The sequence below is a fragment of the Lissotriton helveticus genome, chromosome 1_1 (genome assembly GCF_964261635.1).
Source record: "Lissotriton helveticus chromosome 1_1, aLisHel1.1, whole genome shotgun sequence".
Taxonomy (NCBI): Eukaryota; Metazoa; Chordata; class Amphibia; order Caudata; family Salamandridae; genus Lissotriton; species Lissotriton helveticus.
The window spans coordinates 489,828,973-489,842,559 of record NC_136057.1 but is presented as its reverse complement, the minus strand read 5'-3'; positions in this window follow the sequence as shown (position 1 = coordinate 489,842,559).

Here is a 13,587-nt window from a genome sequence, read left to right as displayed (position 1 = left end):
GTCCCTTCTGTGAATACCGAAAGTAGTAAGTTCATTCTGTGAATCCCAATAGTAGTAAGTTCATTCTGTGAATGCCGAAAGTAGTAAGTGCATTCTGTGAATACCAAAATGGTAGTAAGTTTAGGATTTAGTCTTAAGTTTGTTCTGTAAATCGGGCCCTATGTTTGGTGAGCCAGATTTAACCATGGCACCAGGTCTGCAAGCCTTCATTGATGTGAAGGAACCACTTCAGCTGTGGCTTCCTTCAAAGCTCAGAGACCCATTGCAGTGTGGAAAATTAGTACGGTCTGGTAAACATTATCTGCGCCATCTTGCCCTTTTCCCCTGATGCCACACTTTTTGTCGTGCGCACCCGCCATTTTAGGTGCCTCGATCAGAACAACCCTTTTGCATGCCACTGGCCCCCAGCATAGCCCTCCTCCCTCACAAAGCCCGCACTCTGACAACCCCCGCTCGCACATGCCTTGGGTCATAAACCCCTCTTCAGCGCAGCTCTGCCTCAGAACCCCATCCTGTCCCCAGCGCGACACCTCCCTTCCTTCCTTTCATGGTCCCAGGCCCTCTTTGATACAAATCCCCTTTTCCTGTGTGCCCGTTTGTCTTCCTCGTTCCCAGGCCGACACCTAGCTCTGCCGATACTGTTCCTTGCCCCTCCCCGTACAGTAGAAAGCTTCCCTCATCAAAGGACCCCCGAGTTGATCAAAGCCCTCACCCTATGAGATCCGACCAAACCCCCACATTCCATGAATCGGCGGAATGTCCAGCTGCACGGTAGTCATCACCTGTTGTGACCGGGGTGAGGACTTCAACTGTAAATGTGTGTGGGAACGGGCCTGAGGGGGAGATTCGGAGGATATCCTTCCGTACATCAAAGCATTGCCAAGAATGTGTTGTATGTAATAAAGCAATAAAGCTGTATATAAGAGGCCAGGCCTCAGAGATGCGGTTAGAGCACCTCATGACGATACCTGCTGTCTGAACTGATGTGTTCTCCTCCGGAGAGAATAAACCTTGTTTCCTGCCTTCCCGTCTCCAGCGCCTGCCTCTTCATTGATTAATAATTCGTGGGTTAAAGAGGCGATACCGCCGGGCAAATATCGATTGTCCCTTGACCATAGATTTAACAATTGGCGCCCAACGTGGGGCCCATCAGCGACTCGTGGATCCAGTGGGAGAGGTCCTGACGACAGAGTGAACGACTGCAACGATCGGGAGAGCTCTTGCCCAATAGACCCTCGTCTGGCAGCCGATCATCCGAACTTCACTGGTTCCGAACAGACCTCTCCCGAGTGATCTACGGTCCTGACTGGGAACCATCAGGAGTGCTGCGAGGAACACAAAGAAAAGAGGACGATCGGGCGCTGGATTCGGAAGACAAGAAACTGTCCATACGGTCCGGGTAAGGTCGTGTAGACACGACGAAACACGAAATAATTGTTGAATTGTTCAGAAAATACTAGTATTACTCTTTGTTGACCTATTTGGAGATTCACTGTCTGCACACGAAGAAACAGTAGGCTCTTTCTCTTTGCAAACAGTGAAGGATAAGTAACGCAGCCAGCGTGCCTATCTTTCTCCCCCACTGATCGTTCATTTGTTCACGAATTATTTTCGGGAGATTTCCCCCTCCCACACTGATTAATGGTTTTTTGACCTCGAACTACTGTTCGCGGATTGTTTTCTGGAGATTCTCTGTCTACAAACAGGAAAGAACAGGTTCCCCTTTGCAGATAGTGAAAGGGTAGAGGACGCAGACCTTTGCGGACCTACTTATTCTCCCCACTGGTCGTTTATTTATTGTTTTGATATTGGTTCATGAGGTATTCACTGCCTGCAAACAACGTAGAATAGAAATATTCTGTCTAGTCTTTGCACACAGTGATAAGATAGGCAGTGCTGACTTTTTGTCCCTCGTTGTGAGCTGTCATGTCTGTCTTCTCCCCACTGGTCGATAGCTGGTTCAGCCCGGACCGTTTATTAGAGGTGGATCATCTAGCTCCGCTGGAAGGCACCCCTAATAAAGACATGTTCATAAACTATGGATTAGTTACCATAGCCTATAGTAAACTGTGGCACAGGTATACCAAAGAAAGTCAAGAGAAACAGTGGCCACTGATAGGATCCTTCGATCTTGATAAAATAGAAACGTTAGAAATAGCCCTTCGTGATAATAAGACAACGCCTATTATGCTCGACTGCCTCGGTATGTGGCGCAAAGAAGCAATGCAATGAAAGAATAGAGACGAGGACAGAGCAGGTAAAGGAACATATCGACAGGACGACCCCAGGACACAACGTCCCGAAAGTAATCCCCCGACACTACGCACAGGACGGCCAGACTTAGGGCAAAACCAATGTGCTTTTTGTAGATATGCCGGGCACTGGAAAGCCCAATGCCCGACTCTACTGAACGTGAGTAGGAGCAGAGGACCGACAGGAATAACAGGCCGGCAGAAAGGGAAAAGGCGCGAGAAAAAGATGAATCAGACTGACTTGGACAGGCCAGATAGAACCACCACGTTCGATTATGCCCAATGGCACAGATTTCGCCAAGCCGATTTCAGCGACATGTTCGAGTCCTCATAGATCAAACAGCGATAAGACGGGAAAACCCAGTGTAGCTCTAAATTGACAGACGACAAACCCCGAAGAAACCCGAAAGAATAACGTACACACATGATCAAGCAACCTTACGTTTAGCCAAGTAGGGAAAAGTTTAGGGTATTTCGAGGTAAGGGTTACACAAGTATCCTTCGCCGAGAGGACTAGGTATATTGCCAATGTCTGAAAACCTACTACCTCCTTTCTTCCGCATCCTTATAGGCATATAACTAAAGCCTGCCCCATTGCTCTAACAAAAAGTATGCGCAGCATATAGAAATAAGATAATTATGGCCAATAACTGTTTTATGTTTGTCTTGGGTCTTTTTATATAATATTTGTACTGTCTCCCCGTCTGAGTTTGTGTGTACGTGATGCATGAATCTGCGTCATCCCTCTGCCTGTGTTACCGTGGTACTTAAACTTCTGTTAACAGAAGCTTTAGCATGGAACAACCTGGAAAGAAAGGAATGGGAAAACGAAATCCGTAGGCCACTGATGAACTTGAACTTTTATTTAACATAACGAACAAGAAACAAATAACAGTACGTAATAATAACACCTATCAATGCCCTAACAACAGAAAACGTTTGAAACAAGAATGGTAAACTAGAAAATGAAAGTCAGCAGAACATTCGCCCCCCCCCCATTCTGGAACCTTCCAAAGTAGGGCAGGGTTACGGCTACGCCCAGCCGGCAGCAACCCATATAAGGCGGGTCCTGCTGCCAACAGTCGGCCAGGAAATCGTAACATAGGGTGGAGCCGGAGGAGAGACAAGGGCCAGACCACACCGGAGAGTTGTAGGGGGGGGAATGTCTATGTCCTCGACCCCCCCTCTCTCTCTCCCCCAGTCCGGCCACGGTGGCGCGTGGGAGTTTCAGGTAGTCCCGCCACATGTCTTCCCGGTCCGGCCACCAATGGCCGGGGACTGGGGCCAACTGGATCCGGCTGCAGCCGATGAGCCAAGGAACCCGTTCATGGGGCCAGAGCAAGGGGCGTCCGGCCGACATCCACCGGAAGCCCGGCCCAGAGACGGACGGGACACTTTTTCCTTTTCTCCTCCGTAATGGCGGCAGCAACACGCCAGGCGCCACTTCTTTCTTGAATAATGGCTGCGACAACTCTGGAGGGGGGATGTCTTGTACATACCTCCGCGAAAATTAGTCCAGGTCGGGCTGGGAGAGAGAGGCGACGCGGACGAGCCTCTCCCACCTCCACGGATAGGAGGTTTCCCAGCCCCCGGCCCAGCGCCGAACTCCTCCAGCCAGGCGGTGGTGCCAATACCTGCGTAGCACCGAACATACCATGGTGGCGCCCCAGTACTTGCGCAGCACCGAACATGCAACGGTGCCGATACTTGCGCAGCACCGAACATGCAATGGCTGCGCCAATACCCGCACAGCACCGAACATGCGCCGCAGGTGGCCATACTTCCGCAGCACTGGACATGGGTTCACTCCAAAAGGTCTCCTCCACTCTTGCAGACTCGACGAAGGGCGGCTGCTGCAGGCCTCAAAATGGCGTCTGGGCCCCCTGGAAGGCGGGTCTCGGCCGCTAGAGTAACTTTGAACAACAACGTAACTCGGGCGCTTGCCCACCGGGGCACGAGCCCCCACCTCCGTCAGCACCCCCACAGCCTTGAAGATTCTACAAAGGTCCCAGGAGCCCTCGGCCCCTGCAGGCTTCCGGTGAGGAACAACTGCCTTGATCGCTAACGAAATAAGCATGACATAGTCACTCCTTCTGTTAGCATGAATTCTCGAACTGCCGAAAAGGACTCTGGTCCAACTGCCGGTTGTAGGAAACATTTTTTCCTTGATACTATTTCCGGACTAACCCGGCCCCGCCCAAAATGGCGCCGGTAACAATAGGAACTTACGAACGCCTCGTGGTGTTTTCTTTCGCTAAAAAAGACTCGATGTTCCGAGATATGTTATGATCCTTTGTATACTTGATGGAGAAGAGGAAGGATTCACTCGACGAACATGTAAAAGGACGTCGTGAAAACTGTTTTTTCAATGTACGATTCATTATGATATTATCATGTAACCTCGCTTATAACACACGCCCATGGTATACCTATAGGAATTTGATTACAACTAGTCCAACTGTGTTTCCAATTATGAAATGAATGCCCCTTGGTCCCTCAACTATTCGATAGACGTTTTTAGTTCACTGCGAATGAATGAATGAGCCCTTTTTTTTTTAAACATGTTTTTAATCCTACAAGATAGCCCCCCCCCTCTACTGTACGCACTTTAGCCATTGCCGTATCCGGCCAACCCCGATCACACTGTCCTATCAACATGCTGAACGATTGTGCAAATAAAGGTTTTCGAAACTATGAACGGGTATTGCATGCTTTATTTAAAATGTGGGATCGGCGGGAGAGTTTTTTTCTGTGCACCCTACTCTGCTCTCTCTTTAAGGTTAATAGAAGATGGTTGCCCAGCCCCGGATGGAGGATCGAATCTAAGACACGACACTCTGCCGTCAAATATGCGACTGACTCAGGGACTCGCGCATGGAGAAAGACCTCGATTTCTGGGGTTGGGTAAGGCGAAACGGTGTAAAAGATGGAATATAAAGGATGGGTAAAGTGAAACGATGTAAAGGATAGAATATTATAAAGATACGACACTCAAAGGTACTAGGGAACAGAGTTGACCGAAGAGCTGATAAACCTTAGAACATCACAGCGTTGGAAGAGATTTAAGGACCCCGATAGCTAAATGCACCTACCAACTAGAAACCTCGCGCTAAGTGCTTCTGATTCTCTAACGTTTTCCTACTCACAGCCTATAAGGACACACTGCCCCCCCCCCTTGGCTCCAGAAACCACAACCCCAGGGATTCTATCCCGAGGAGATAAGACGAGTATGAGGTAAGTAAAAGACCTTCGTACCCGTGCTTTTGATATGCTCGAATGTTGTCCCCCTCCCCTCTTTTTTCCCCCCCCTGCAGGCCACATCGGAATCACGACCAAGGTATGGTGAAGATCTGAAGCCTCGCCATGTCTGATACACGAAGCGGACTAACACTGCCTGGTGGCACCTAAACACACCCACAAACTGCTCTTGTACCAAAAGAGCCAATAAATTGTATGACATGATGAAAGCGATCACCCTTAATCCGTGTTGCGTGAATGGACACCTGTCACGTATGTCTGAAACTATGAGATGATGTTTGTGTATGACTGACGCGTTGACTTAACTGGTTAAAGGACCGAGAATGCAAGAAATGCGGCACAATGGTGCCCTTTTTACTCGATGCATGTCCCCTGTACCCGGCCTAATGCTCGTCCATCCCAAACTGCATGCTTTCAACATTCTAACACAGACCCGTAATGTCTTATGTTGTATAATGCGCTGAATAGCCTATCTTAATGCACGGCCACTCCCCATGTCGCACGTGTACTATTTAGCCTGTTGTTGCACATCTCTCTCTCTCTCTCTCTCTCTCTCTCTCTCTCTCTCTCTCTCTCTCTCTCTCTCTCTCTCGCTCTTCCGAACGACTAGCACCTAAATTGGCAAACCGCCACCCCTAGTGCACCACCAATTGGCTCCAAATACCACAAGTATTTGCTCAAAATTTATCCTAAATAAAAATCACCCTGACGCCGTGTCACTACCTCTCCTTTCTGCTAAAAATTGATGAAACCGAGATTTGGCCATCAGGGAAAGGACAGGTAAGACGACTGAGGTTCCCTAACCTGACCCGAAATAAGGGAACTACATGTCAGCGGCTCCTGTGTTATAAAAAGATGCCTCAGATAACGCGACCTTCCCCGTCCCGAATTGTCGCAATACCCAAACAGTAAAGGTGATCGAAACATCCTCATGTTCCCGGAACGCCCCCTGTTTCGTATCAGCTGCCCCAGACAAGGGTTATAAAACTGTCCCTCACCCCCGGTCGTAAGAGATGGGTCTATTTACGCCCTTACCACAGTTTTCTATGTCCCTAGTTGTTTCCCATAAGACCCCTGTCTTTTCTAATTAAGTAGTCAGGCCGTAAGAGGCTACGTAGGAACCAGAATGATGTTTTACAAAGTTAAAGATTAGACCGAAGCGAAGAAATCATTGCAATGAACCCTGTTGAAAGCGAAAATGTTTAGTTGAAAGGCAGGATGCATTGATAGAATGAAAAATGTTTAGCCTATGTTCGTCCCTCAGCAAGATACCTGTCAGACCATGGTGATAGCACACAGCACCCTTTTTTAAATATAAAGCCCTGGAGAACGGTATAGCTTCGTAAGGCTCGTATTAAGAAGGTGGGTCTCCGTCAGAAGAACTGACGTAACTGTAATGCAATAAAAGGTGCCAGATCTCGTCCCACGACCAACAAACACCAAAGAAATAGTTGTGAAGGAAAGTTATAGTAAATCCAGCAGGCCCATCATCAATCATTTATATGTTAGTTGCGAACCCTAATATAACGGACGTTTCCATTTTTTGCCTGGAGCTGGGAGAGAAATAGACTTATGTGATTACCTTCCTCTGCCAATTCTCTAAAGACTGTCTTTTCAAACTCATTTAAGGGTACGACTGTCGGAGGAAAGAAGGACCGGATGTGGGAGCACGTGGCCTGACTACAGATCGTGGAACATCTGCGACATTGGCCAAGGCGAGACCGCGACAGAAAGGAGTTGCAGGACGAGGCACTGTTTCCGTCAAAGTGAGAGGAAAGGGCTGACCTGATGCCCCTGCTCCATGTTCAACGTGTGCCGAAAAGTCCCCGCTCTCTGAATTCGGTCATGAGCCCGCCTACCTGAAATTTCCGCCCCCCTGATCTGTTCCCGATTTGGCCCAGCTCCATCCCCCCTTTTTTCTCCGACCTACCCTATGGACTACACACTCTTCTTCCATCTGAACCTTTTTGACAATCAACTCAAAGGACACAGGGCGAAAAGGACCTTTTTGACCAGAAACGCGAGGAAAAGGTCGTGCCCTGCAACGCGGGACCTAGAATAGAGCTGGACCCGTAGCTCCACCGCCGGTGCTCCACAGCGCCAACAAAAGACGACAAAGAATGCTGAGAACTCATTAACTTCGAACATTGACACCCTCAATTATCGTTTCTACTACGTCTCATTTCTCTCCCAGCCACCATTGTATTAATTATGCTCCAACCAAACATGAACAGAACTCACATATGTAATGACCTATCAATTTACATTCCGAACGACTATAAGCAGCTATGAAATGTACTCAATGCTCTCACTACAGAATCATTTTTTGTCTGTTATTACATTACTATGACTTTCCTGCAAACGAGTTTTTATCGATAGACCCGCCTCCTAAGATGAAAGATTTTAAAATGTAATGTTTATAACTCCTTCACCTGGGTACCTACTTCTTTTCCTATGACCACCACAGTCGACATGAATTGGAAATAGGCCAGCAAGATGTCTTGGATATGTTAAAGGGAGGACTGTGGAAAATTAGTACGGTCTGGTAAACATTATCTGCGCCATCTTGCCCTTTTCCCCTGATGCCACACTTTTTGTCGTGCGCACCCGCCATTTTAGGTGCCTCGATCAGAACAACCCTTTTGCATGCCACTGGCCCCCAGCATAGCCCTCCTCCCTCACAAAGCCCACACTCTGACAACCCCCGCTCGCACATGCCTTGGGTCATAAACCCCTCTTCAGCGCAGCTCTGCCTCAGAACCCCATCCTGTCCCCAGCGCGACACCTCCCTTCCTTCCTTTCATGGTCCCAGGCCCTCTTTGATACAAATCCCCTTTTCCTGTGTGCCCGTTTGTCTTCCTCGTTCCCAGGCCGACACCTAGCTCTGCCGATACTGTTCCTTGCCCCTCCCCGTACAGTAGAAAGCTTCCCTCATCAAAGGACCCCCGAGTTGATCAAAGCCCTCACCCTATGAGATCCGACCAAACCCCCACATTCCATGAATCGGCGGAATGTCCAGCTGCGCGGTAGTCATCACCTGTTGTGACCGGGGTGAGGACTTCAACTGTAAATGTGTGTGGGAACGGGCCTGAGGGGGAGATTCGGAGGATATCCTTCCGTACATCAAAGCATTGCCAAGAATGTGTTGTATGTAATAAAGCAATAAAGCTGTGTATAAGAGGCCAGGCCTCAGAGATGCGGTTAGAGCACCTCATGACGATACCTGCTGTCTGAACTGATGTGTTCTCCTCCGGAGAGAATAAACCTTGTTTCCTGCCTTCCCGTCTCCAGCGCCTGCCTCTTCATTGATTAATAATTCGTGGGTTAAAGAGGCGATACCGCCGGGCAAATATCGATTGTCCCTTGACCATAGATTTAACAGCAGGTCAGCAATGATCTCTAAACAGGGGGATGGTCACCTGGCTCGACCCCCCTGGCTGATCATGAGTTATAGTGTAGTTTGTTGCTATTGTAGAAACTGGGTGACACTTTTTGTGTTGACAAATGCAACAGAAGTCCCACTCACTGCTCAATGATGTTGTGAAATAATGAGCCGAGACCAGGTTTGGTGGTGAAGGTGATAAGCGAAAAACAAGCTTTTTGTACAAGAAAGTACTGCCAACACATGCATGTCATGTAGATATTTGCGGTGAGTCAAGAAAATAGATTTTAGCAGGATCTAGCACTCCTGAACTACATAATATAGAAGTGTCAGAGACAGAATAACTAATGGAGAAATGCTTCAGAACTGTATAGCCTTCCAGGACAAGGGTAAAACTGTAATTCCATCTTATTATGTAGAGTCATAAGAAGCGTGACAGCTCAACTCTGCCTTTGAGTACGCAGAATGGTTCTACGAGAATTGAAGTAAAAATTTGCTATATTTCTTTTGCCCATTTAGGATAGTTTAATAGTATTCAATATTATTTCATTAAAAAAAAATAGGATTGATACCCAGTGACCCTGATGAGCTCACTTGACCCAACTTTTCCCTAAAACGCCTCGACCTGTAAAAGAGAGGTTTAGGGAAGCAGCGGTGCAAAAAGGCCTTTTGCTGTAGGCAGCACAGCATAATCCAAGAAAGCAGCAACTCTCTAAGGCCTTTTGCTGTAGGCAGCACAGCATGATCCAAGAAGGCAGCAACTCTCTAAGGCCTTTGGCTGTAGGAAGAACAGTATGGTCCAAGAAGGCAGCAACCCTCTAAGGCCTTTGGCTGTAGGCAGCTTAGCATGGTCCAAAATGGCAACAACCCTCTAAGGTCTTTTGCTGTAGGCAGCACAGCATGATCCAAGAAGGCAGCAATTCTCTAAGGCCTTTTGCTGTAGGCATCACAGCATGATCCAAGAAGGCAGCAACTCTCTAAGCCCTTTTGCTGTAGGCAGCACAGCATGATCCAAGAAGGCAGCAACTCTCTACGGCCTTTTGCTGTAGGCAGCACAGCATGATCCAAGAAGGCAGCAACTCTCTAAGGCCTTTGGCTGTAGGCAGCACAGCATGATCCAAGAAGGCAGCAACTCTCTAAGGCCTTTGGCTGTAGGCAGCACAGCATGATCCAAGAAGGCAGCAACTCTCTAAATAAACCATAACAAAGATCCCAGCAGGCTGAGAGGACCACAGTGCAGCAGGAATTTAAATCCTCTCAAGAGCTCCTCAGAATAAACTATGAGTTGCTGTCTTCTGCCCTCCTCGCAATAATCACCAGACTAATATTTTGCAGGAAGCCAAGTATCCACTCATAGCTGACAGGTTAGCTTCATCATGCGCCCATCCCCTTCCCAGGTGTATAAGTGTGCTGTAATTAGTGCTCTTGAAATGAACATCTAATCAGGCCTTAAAACCCATTTTTGGTGAGCCTACGTGGTGGACTGCCCAAATGAAGACAGAGTTCATTGAAGCTCCGATCGTGCACAGACTGTGCGTCATTACAGGATTTTTCAGATGCAATTATTGTAAAGTATGATCTGCTTTCATGGTTACCTCCACTTTTTGCCTGGTGTCAGTGTGTTTTTGACTTAGTCTGCTGGGATTCTTCTAATCAGGACCCCAGCAACTGTGCTCTCTTCCCTAAATTGGCCCTGGTAAGTACTTTGGTAAATCCACAATTGGCTACTGGTGTATGCTTGTAAGTTCCTAATATATGAGACTGAGGTTCCTAGGGCATAGGTACTCCAGGGGTTTACCATGGGTTGCTGCTTGTATAGAGCCACCCATGGGAGTCCACTTAAACTCTGACTACAGGCCTGCCCTTGCAGCCAGTGTGAAAGGGTGCTTACATCCCTTACAACAGATATAGGTTTCCTTATATCTGAGGTCACTGCACTCAAAACCTATAAGTCACCCCTATGGCAAACTCTTCAGTTCTGACAGCAGGGTGCCTGGTTACAAGTGTGATGGTGCCCTTGCATGAGCGGGACACCCCTACAAACCCCGGAATCAATTCTCCAGGCTTTGTAAGTGCGGTTAGTCATTTTAAGGTATATAGTGGAAATCAGCCTTTACAAGATGTCTAACTATATAATGGCTGCACCGAACCTGGTCATTATTGGTATCAAACCTGTTGGAATCATACCTGAACACCGATTCCAGTTGATGGAAGTATGAGCCAACATACTAGGGGGCTACTTAGGGTACCCCCCTGTACTCTACTCCCGGTAACAGCCTTTCAGGGACAGCCAGTCAGCTAGTGCTACTGCCGACCACAGACACGATTCTTCCCTCCCACTGCTGAGCTGAGTTCCAGCAGTGGAAGGTAGAACAATAGGTTTCCTGTCACAGGGAGGTGTTTATATCGCTGCCAGACTGCATTGAAGGGCACATTTGGTGCCCTCCTTGCATGCGCCCTTTTGGGCCAGTTCAGGAACACTTGGTTCTCGCTCTGGCATGAAACTGGACAAAGGACAGGGGAGTATCCTTCTCTCTATCCAGCCCCTCGTCTAGGAGGGACCCCGAGTTGTTCCAACCCTTTCTCTAGGATACTTAAGGGCTCCCCTGTGGGTGGGTCCTAGAGTTGTCATGCAACAAGACTCACCTCTGAAACCAAGACACTCTTCAACCTTCTAGACACTTAGAATTCGTTGGATTACCACTGGAACTGAGACAGCATCAAGGAAGATTCCTGATGCTCCTGGTCTTGCTGTTCTTCAAGTCTTCTACATCATCTGTGCATGTGCTTCATCCAGATTCTCCAGAAGGCCTGTGTGCATCATGAACATCTGAAGTAATCTCCTTGGAGTGAAGTAGTCACTCCCCTGCATCTACAGGCACCGCAATAAAGTTTACCAGTCTGCTGCTCCTGTCATCCTATGGACTTCCCGAGGCCCAGCAACATAGGTGGTGGTTCTGCAGCTCCCTAAAGGCCTGACCTATCTTCTCTGCAATTTTGAGGACAGTATGCCACGTCAGAGCCGCTGTGACCCAACCCCTGTACACCGCATCAACTTGCTGTTGTCAAAGATTGTTGGCTGTGAACTCTAGAGATCTTCAGGCTTCAAGAAACTCCAATCCCAGCACCTCATCCCTTTAAGAGCAGAGTCCTTACTGCATACTCTGCACCGTGGGCCTCCATCTTTGCTGAGCTCCTTCAGGCCCTCTTGCGACTCCTGTGCCTTCAGCCTGTGGGTCCTCTTAAAGGTCTTCCTTTCCTTCAGTAGGCTCTCCTCCTTGCTCTGGGCCTGCTCTAACTGTCTATTACTTAGTGAGTCCCTTGGAACTTGCTGGTCCCAATGTTACCATCTCTATGCTTTCCATTTCACTTGCAGCTACCGAGGCTTGTTGGTGCTCCCACCAGACACCCACCACCTAGACACTAACATCTGACATGGGAGAGCTTGTGCACAGCTCCTGGTCTTCCTCAGCATTGCGTGGGCTTCACAGCTGCAGCGACAAGGTCACTGTCTTCACTCCTGAACTCTCGACATCGGTGGGCATGCCTCCTGGTCACCTCCAAGTGGCAGGTTCTCCTCTTTATAAACCCACCCTTGGATTCCATCAGACTCATTCACAGGCTTCTCCAGAGGCATCTTATTCGAAGTCTTCCATTGTCGTCTACCGGAGGTTCCGATGTCACTTTACCTTTATTTACCCGGCTCTCCTACTGCAGGTAACCTGGTTCCTGGGGAATCCATGGGTGGGATGGCTCCCCAACCTTCCGTCTTCCAAAGGGTTGCTTCAGGGTCCTCTGGGAAGGGTCCTTCTTCTTTAAAAATGGCACTGCAACTTCTCCATTGACTTCCATTGGGCACGTAGCTGTGTTTCCACTCTTCACACAGCCGCAGTGGGGTTCTTGTTGTACTTACCATGGGTAGTTCCTTGTGTCCCCATCTCCCCTGGGTCTTCTGGTCCACATCTAGTTCTCCTTTGCGGTTTACATTTCACTTTCTTAGCATATGGTTTGGTCTGCCCTGGAGAACAGTGTATATTTGCCCTACTTACTTGATGAATTTGAAGTATTCTTGTGTATATTGTTCATATGTCCGGGTAGGAGATTTACCATTGTGTTAGTGATTGTGTCCCTTCCCTCACCACAATCCTTGTAATACTCCAGACGTGAAGGGACATACACCAGATCTGAAAAGAGAGGCAAATCAACATCCATCACTACTCACACCACATGCAGCATCACCACCACTTCCACATCTGCACCTCCAACCCCTCTGCACATCATACACCATACACATCACCCCCACCACTAAACACCCCTGCACCTCTAACCCCTCTGCACATCACACACCATGGCACCACAGAAAATGCCTAAATTCACACAGAGTGAGTTGACAGTCATGGTAGATGAAATAATCAGAGTAGAACCAAAATAGTGTTTGGTAGCCTGGTCCAACAGACTCCATTACCCACAAGAGCACAAATGTGGGCAAGGATAGTTGACAAGGTCAATGCAGTAGGGACCAACCCGCGCTCCAGGCAGGAAATCATGAAGCAGTGGCATGACTTGAAGAGGTTTGTGAAAGAAAAGAGGAACAAGAACCATGAGCTGGCTCAGAGGACTGGCGGTGGCCCTCCCATTCCACCAAGAACATTCACTGCATGGGAGGAGAAGGTACTTGCCATACTACATCCAGGG